At 32.4% G+C, this 9,043-nt stretch overlaps 1 long non-coding RNA gene across 1 annotated transcript; it reads left to right on the top strand.

Moving 5' to 3' along the window:
- The first annotated feature begins 370 nt into the window (after positions 1-370).
- On the top strand, positions 371-2,993 carry LOC141615092 (uncharacterized). The gene is made up of 3 exons (XR_012529613.1): positions 371-449; positions 697-757; positions 2,374-2,993. It is a non-coding gene; the product is annotated as an uncharacterized LOC141615092 (long non-coding RNA).
- Positions 2,994-9,043: the final 6,050 nt, after the last annotated feature.

Genomic DNA, 9,043 nt, shown 5'->3' with positions numbered 1-9,043 from the left:
TGTCATTGAGAGTTGAGAAAATGGGGAAGACTAAACCCACTGTAATACTCCGTATTTTAATTAATAATTAATAACTAATATCTATAAGTGAATAAATAATAAATAAATTATTGTCGTAAAAATAAAAGAAAAACAACATAAAACAAATAAGACGGATCGGGTTGGACCGTGAGGTAACACAGTTTGGACCGTGTGGGTGACGGGTTGAAGGTGTTTGAAGGAAGGTGGTATGTGGTTTGGGTGTTATTTATGTTCTAAGATATTTTCATTATTTTAATATTAAAAGCACTTTCCTAGAACCTTCCAACTACATCAACCAACTTATATAAATACCTACCCTATGCCTTACCATCATATTTATTCTTCTACAAAAACTTAATACAACTGCGAGGAGAGCTTTTGTGAGACAACTTTAAGACGGAGTTTTCATCTTTCGCTAATTAATTTTGGTAAGTTATCTAATCGCCTCATATCAATTATTTACGTTTCAACCTTGACCTGTATCTTAACCGTGGTCGTTGACCACCGAGACCTTGGCTGTGGGGACCGTTGACCGACGGGTCAACCACCGTCGGGTCAGCCGTGATGCAGGGCGTGTTTTGTGACGGTTTTTAAGGGAATGTTTTGGGTAGTTTACATCTTAAACTCATTAATAAGATTAGTTAATAATTATACATAATTTAATTGATTGTTTAGGTTGGATTTGTGGAAGAAGCTTTTTGATTTATTTTGTTTGCTTGTGAAGATTTGCAAAAAGGTAGGTTAACTACTCAACTATACTATATTGGTAATTGGTGAATTGTTGAAAGATGGATTATTGCTGTAATTGTTGTCCTGAGCACATCATCGTAATTCTTGTCTTGAGCATATTATGATAATTGTTGTCTTATAATCATATTGTTATTATTGTTGGTTTGTTTCCTATTGTGGGTTGGAATTGTGAAAGAGGATTGGCAATGCGTTGAGATTATTTGGTCGGTCAGGCACGGGGATGTGGAAGAGACGTGGTCCTGTACGGTTTTGGTCGGCCAGGCACGGTGGTGTTCGGAGGTTGCCGTGGACCTGAGCAGTACACCGTGTGTGGTGTCAGTTGTGTGCGCGGTTGGTAGTGGCGTGTGATGTGGCACGGTTGAGCCGTGTGTGACGGTCGTGTTTAAGCCTTTTATCGTATCATATTGTTATTGTTGTTTAGTTATCCTACTCAACCTCGTGGTTGACTGTATTCGTGAACACCTGTGATGAACCAAATATTAGGGAGAATATTGATTGCAGGTTAGCCCGTGAGAAGTGCTGGATGCTTAAGGGGGAGCTTAGGACGAGATTATCACTTGAGTCTAGAGATCACTTTTATAATTCAAACACTATTTATTTTATTTCTGCTGCAGTTGTTTTAAACGTACTTGTAATAATTATTTATCTCGTTGGAATTTTGTAATAAAGTCTTTTGAGGCACTTTAATTTATATCGTCTTGAAGTACTTTGGTATTGTTTGTCTTTTATACTTACTACCTCAGGAAACTGAGATGGTAACACCTTTATTTACTTGAGAATGTCTTGCTAAAGGCTCTTAAATAAATGGGGGTGTTACAAAGTGGTATCAGTGCGAACATTCTTAAGGCCTAAACAAATGAATTTAATGAACTTAGGATGAGTGTAATAAAATGAACCCGGGGTAGAAACTGTTTAGGAACCCTCTTCTAGGTTAGGGAGACGTCCTTGATCTGGCCCTTCGCAGTTTTGAGCCGGTCACCTCGAGGAAGGTTAAAGAGAGAAAAGGGTAGTTAGCGTGGATGCTTTACCTTAAGGATCTAATTGTGTCCTGAGGTGGAGAAAGGTACTAGTTTTATTTGCATGATGAAAACAAAAAGGTAAGAAATTTAGAGATGGATGAAGGCAATAGGCATACGGCCTATGTGACGGTTGTATGGTGGTTGAAAATTATTTTGAGCTTGTTTTAAATTGTGGCATGATTACGCATGAAAATTTGTTGGCATATCATCAGTGGCATGAATTGGAGAAATTTGAATTGTTGAATTATTGCATCTTTATATGAATTGATTGAATATATACGTGAACTACATGTTTAGTAAAGTTTCATGTCTAGAGATATGTGGTATGTGTTGCCCTGAACCTTTTGGCATAGAATTATGAGATTGCATGAATTAATGACTAAACATGTATCAAAAGTGATTAAATTGGAAAAAAAAGGAGGAAGGCCGTGAGAGCCGCGGGTGCCGTGAGTCACAGGTGGTTGGTCGGGCAAGACCAGCTAGACCAATCACACATTCTTTTGTATGCAGGAATTTTATCTTCTACCTTATACCGCAAACTCCTTTAGAACGGAAACTTATGTTTCTTCTTTATTCTTATTAGAACCCAAATGGCACCAAAGAGAGATACATCCACAGCTATGTCACAGGAGGAGATTGACAGGCTCATTGCAACCAATGATGCGTTGACTGCTGCGTTAGAATCGAAGACTGCGACGATGGATCCTGCTAAGATGAGGGCTGCCATTGCTCATCATAATCCACTACGCCAAATCTGACCATTAATAAGGAGCGTATCACAACGGTTTAATGCATTTAATAACGACACTTAGATTACCGTTTTCAAAATATTGGCGGAAACCTAGACCGCGCTAATAAGAATAACGGTTTCCGTCGAAAACCGTTCTTATTATAATTTGACAACGGTTGTTTAACAAACCGTTATAAAAAACGTTTAACGGTTTCCAAAAACTCGTTATAGAATCACCCTTATCAACGGTAGTTAGACAACCGTTACCAGTTTAAGAAAACGACGTTTCGAAAATCGTTACTAAATTAACACCAGCAACAGTTTTTGGTACCCGTTGTTATGTTATAGCTACGGGTTTCTTGTAACCGTCATCATTTTCTATTATGAAAGAACGGTTCCTCTGTACCCGTTGTCATTTATCATTTACGGGTTAAAAATAACCGTTATATACTTTTTTCCAATGTTAAATATTCAACCGATGCATGTATGATAAATAATGAACCGTTGCATGCATTGTTTTGTTTGACCATTATACTATCCGTCCATTATTATATTCACACATATTTTCCTATAAATATCACTTATAATGTGATCAATTAACCATATTCACCAATTCAAAGTTCAATTAATAATAGCCTATAATTTAATTAAAAATAATACAGTTCGATCACCATGTCGTCGTCGTCTTCTACACCCGCCGAATCACAATCAAATACCCGCTATGTCCATCCTATTACCTGTATTATACACAACCTTCCAATCAAATATGATGATAATGGTAAGGCTTTTTCGAGAAGTTTTACCTGGATGAGAGATATGCTTCGGCAAGGTAGTTATACGAACGTTAAAAAGGTTCACCCAGCTTGGACTAAAGTTCATGGTTTTCTTGGTTACGCAATGATCGAGTTTGAAGGTTTTGGGAAGAAGCCGGAATCTTTTCGTCAAGCGAGAAAACTCCAGGCAAGATATGAGGATCATGATGCTGGGAAGAAAAATTATTATACGGATGATGTGTTACAAGCTCAATATTTATGGATTGCAACCGATTGTGACATTAATCTATTAAGAACATATCGCCACTATATTGACATTGTGCCTCGTTCATGGGAGGCGGAACAAGTGCCTCCTAATAATCTACATATTGAATTCCCAATATTTATCTCAATCGCAGGGGAATTACAAGATGATTATGTTGGTTAATTATTATTATTATTCTAATTAATGTTGTTAAAACCGCGCGTCTTTTAATTTCTTGTTATGTATGTGTTTTTCTTGAATATATGCGTGGTAGTGTATTTTATTTTCTAATTATTTATTGCAAGTTACGTAGGTTTAAAATATTTGTTAATAAGTCAACTTTTACATTAAATTAATTACCAACGGTTTTGAAAAAAATTATAAATGTGACTATAAATGTTAAAGCATCCTTTACTAATATTCATTAATCAAATCTTAATATTTCATCCCCATTACACAAATTTGAAATAACATGGCAATAAACCCTAATTTTATCAACAACGAAGAATGGCTTACACAAACGATTGCAGATGATGGGAAGGTTCTCGCCGGGCTTCCCGCCGATCAACACTCATTAATCAAAGCATCCCTTGAACATCAACGGAATTATTGGATTAAGAGGCGTGAAGCAGTCCGGCTTGTCAACCAAGCCTCATCATCATCATCATCATCTTCATACCCTCGTCAGCCTATTACTCGCAACTTGGCTGCGGCCAGAGATCTGTTGAGTTGTATTCTTCCAACCTTATCTCCACATGCAAGTCGTGTACTTGCATATATTCAATATGTTATTTCAAAATATGAAGCCAATAACCCGGAAGTTAGCGGAATACCAGAGTGGCGTAATTGGTGGCAGGTTGAGAAGCGCTTTTTACTCTTAACCGGGGTTGTTCCGGCTTATTATACATCTTTTGATTTCTGATAAATGCTGTAATGTATTTGGTTTAAAATTAAATAAAATGATCATTTTGAAAGTGTTGAGTTATGCTTGTTTGATTTGCTTCCATTTTTTGAACTCCGTAGATCAGTCAGTAATCAAGATCAAGATTGCTGCTACATAATACTCATCAACAACGGTTCAGCTACAACCGTTGTCAATTGGTTCATCAACAACGGTTCACCTGCAACCGTTGTCAATTGGTTCATTAACAACGGTTCACCTACAACTACAACCATTGTAAATTTGTTCATTAACAACGGTTCACCTACAACCGTTGTCAATCGTGACGTTCTAACTTCAACATGCACCGTTTATTAATTGTTTGACCATACGACTCAATATATTAAAAAAAAAAATACATGTAAGATATGACCAAACGACTCAATATATTAAAAAATAATTAATTGTTTGACCATACGGTATTTTTTTAAGCCGTGGCTAATATTTCTCATTATTCTTGATTTGACCAATGCACGGACTATTCAGTTATTTTTTATTGAATCAACGTTGCATTATTGGTGGGTTTGAATCAACACTGCATTATTGGTGGGTGATTCTATAATTTTAATTTTGTTCCAAAATTATGGTCGTTAACCAAGGTACAAATATTGTGAGTCCATGGGTGCAGAGGGATCGTAAGTTGTCAGAAGAAGCAGAAAATAAAAGATTAAGGGAATTGCGTCGTCAACCGAGTTATATTGAAAGCGAGAAGAAAATGGAGGCATTACGAGAAAGGTTAAAGAAACAATGTGTTGGAGTATGTGTCCTCAACAATAGTGCGATCACATTATCAAATCTCATAATAAGAATACATAAGGGATGATTCAATTATATAGTCAACTGATCAACATTAATCGGTAATGATTGGCTAACTAGAGTTTGACATTACTGTCATTTGACGGTGGTGGTCAGTTGATCCCTTAAGATCACACCTATAGGACAATTCCCTTAATTGATAAGTTAATTGATTGTATGTCGATACAGATTAATTAATTCCTTAAATTGAACAAATTTCATTTGTGAGTGAGAATTATATATCTTATTGTAATGTGATTAAATAAGATTCAATTTAGTAATTAATATGTTATATTACTAAAATTGATTCATGTTTATGAAACATTTGAGATAAGAGTAATTCGTTAATTATAATTACAAGATGTTGTAGATTATATTAACCAAATCTTAAACGACCCATTATATATATATATATATATATATATATATATATATATATATATATATATATATATATATATATATATATATATATATATATATATATATATATATATATATATATATATATATATATATATATATATATATATATATATTTTTATATAATTATAATTGTGAATTACTACTTAAGTTGTTAAGTTTAATTAATTGATTATGTAATGATATTTAATTTGTTAAATATGCATACATTATCTAATAAACATATCATGTATCACATGTCACACATTATATGACAATTGACAAATTGTGAAAAATAAGATGGAATCCATTTTAGAATGTGGGGGCCGAAATAATGGGTGGTTAGGGTTTTGTCATTATCTTGGCATTAGATGCTAAAAACATGATAATTGCACCTAGTAGTAGCCCTTACATACCTAGTGCATATGGAAGACAAAAGGCAATAAAAAATGCAATTGTGCTTCCCCATTGAAGCCCTTTTGGACGGTTCCCATAACACCATATGAGATGTTGTTTTCTCATTTTTGAAGATCAAAGTTATCTCTCTTATTCTCTTTCTCTCATAAAAATTGGTTTTTATGCTAAAACCTGTTCAAAAATTCTAATATTTCAATCATATTACTAGAATAGTAGTAATAATAATAATATTGGAATTAATATTTAAGGAGACTAATACATATTATCTAGTTAGTAATAGTATTAGTGTTTTGGATAGTCTTGGGTGCAACAAGAGGAGACTTTCTAATTTGAAAGTTTGAGTTTATGGAGGATCATCCTAATGTTCTTAGCTCAAGATCAAGTGTAGGAAGGAGTCCTACACTTGTGCCCAAATTTCGTCCATATTGTATGTAAGAAATATGATTTTCACTTTATATTTGTTCATTTAATCTAGCATGCAACTAGATCCACATAAATATAAATTATGGGTAATTTATAATATGATTATATGAGTCTAATAGGGCTTTATGAACCTAACAATTGGTATCAGAGCTTTGGTGTTGCATGCATAATCGGTTTGGTTTTTTCGAGTTAAATGTAACTTAATTAAAACTAGATATTTTAGATTTATAATGATAAACCACGAAATTTTTATTACATGTAATATATTCTGATTCTAAAATGTTTTTTAGGTCATATTGATGATTTATGGATGATTATTGCTTATTTTAATGATTTTTAGTGAAATAATTACATTTTATTGAGTAAAATGAACGTTTATTTACTAAAAAATAGTTAAACTTTACTACTGGCTGTGATTTTTTATGACCTTATATGCATATTTTACTTATTGTATGTAAAATTTTGTATTAGTGTGATTAATATTGCATGATTTATGATTTTTATGTGATAAAAATGCTATAAATGGAGGTTCAATGACTAAAAATAGTTAAACTTCCAAGCAGGCCATGAAATTTTAATATGATGTCACATGCATATTTTAAAGATTGTATGTAAAATTTGAAATAAATGTGATTTATTATGCATGATTTATAATTTTAATGGTTAGAATGATATAAATAAGTGACTAGTTTTGGCAAAAATAGCTAAAATAAAATTTTTGGAATGAATTTTTTTTCTAATGTTGTATATATGATATGGATATCAGATCTAAAGTTGCATGATTAATTTTTATTGATTTGATATGTTTATTGATTTTTATGTGATAAAGTCGATAAAAGGGCAACTTTATTAGTCATAAAAATTAATTCAAAATTTTTGGTTGAAATTTTATCATTTCCAGGTTCTGGAAATTATTTAAGAATGTTCAAAATTTTGATTTTGATTTTTCATAATTTTTATGTTTAATTTTTAATTAAATGGTAAAAGTTATGTTTTATATGATTTATTAATGAAGTAAATTATAAATATTTTGTGGGCAAATTTTATTGAGTATTTGGAATCTTGATTATATTCCAGTATTTACAAAAAAATGTGATTTCGAATTTTTCCAAATTTTTGTGATTTATTGGGAATTATTTCATAATTATTATGATTAAAAGAAGTTTAAATATGAATAATACAAAACCAAATTGAATTATCGTCAAATGTTTAGTGAAGACTAATTTTTGAGTTCTAAGAAGGTTTGGATAATTAACTTGGGCTTAAATTTGATTTAAGTATTGATTTATGATTTTAATAAGTTATTATCACGCATTTCTATAAAACCAGATTATATAAGGTATAAGGTTTAAGTAGGGCAATTTGGCATTTTAATTTGGCATGTTTATCACTTATAATTATGCTGCATTTTTATTAATGAATGTCATTTTATTTAATTAATTTTGAATTATGTAATTTTATCTTAGTATGGCCTTAGTTTTAATCGGTATTACCCGTAATGTAAGGGATTACCGGTTCGGTTGTAATTTTAATGTGATTTCGTATCACTTTTATTTTATTTTATTTTATTTTACAAATGTATAATAGAAATGCTATGTAGTTTTATTATTATTTGTAATTCCGGAGTTCCTTCAAGACGGTGCCAGTCGGAAAGGCGTCCCGATCAAGACGGAGTCCTTGGGAAGCGTGCCATTTGAAGTTCAAGGGACCAATGGAGTTGGTTTCCGAATTTGTAAATAGAATATTAGATTTTCTATTTTATGAAGGCCATACTAGGAAATTTAATTATTGCTTTGTATTTATTCTTTATATGTTACATGCATTGCCAAATCGCCATAAACAACACATGCATATCATATCGAGTAATCGACCGTGTCAATTATAATTATCGTTAGTTCAATAATTTATTTCACTTAAATTTGATAGATAATAAATTGACTCGACCTCTCACGTTATTAAGATTGAGACATAGCCTTACCAAATAGTAGGAACCCATGAATCTGAATTTCATAAAGGTACAATACGATTTTTGGGCTGCTTTCTATTGACGTTGGGTAAGTGGGGTAATAAATAGTTATTACACTTCGAAAATTTGGTTGATCTCAACGAAGGTATTTGCGACCGTAGCCGCAATAGGTTCGGGCTAAAGACGAACTTAACGTAAATTCATCGACCGAGAGTTCTAATTGTAGAATCGGTTAAGAGGGTTAACCCATCAAGTTATATTAGTAAAGGTGTAGAGGGCCCGTTGGCTCACACCTGAGTTAATATGAATTTGGATATCAGAATCATTTATATAATTGGGTGGAGGTCATTATATAAATGCTAAAATATGTTAAAATGTTTTAAATATAACGATGAATGTTTCTTTTCCCACTATTTCGTTGTTTTATGTTATTCTTTATCATTTCTCCTATTAATATATGATATCAATTCGATTGTAACACGAGTCTCCGCTAAACAGCTATTACCAAAGACAAATAGAATCTCTTTCTAAATCCTCACATAAACCGTTTAAATAGGACATGG

Source organism: Silene latifolia, chromosome 11, assembly GCF_048544455.1.
Source record: "Silene latifolia isolate original U9 population chromosome 11, ASM4854445v1, whole genome shotgun sequence".
In the NCBI taxonomy this organism is placed as follows: domain Eukaryota; kingdom Viridiplantae; phylum Streptophyta; class Magnoliopsida; order Caryophyllales; family Caryophyllaceae; genus Silene; species Silene latifolia.
Note: the sequence above shows the minus strand (reverse complement) of the source record. Positions and strands in the feature narration are given on the sequence as shown.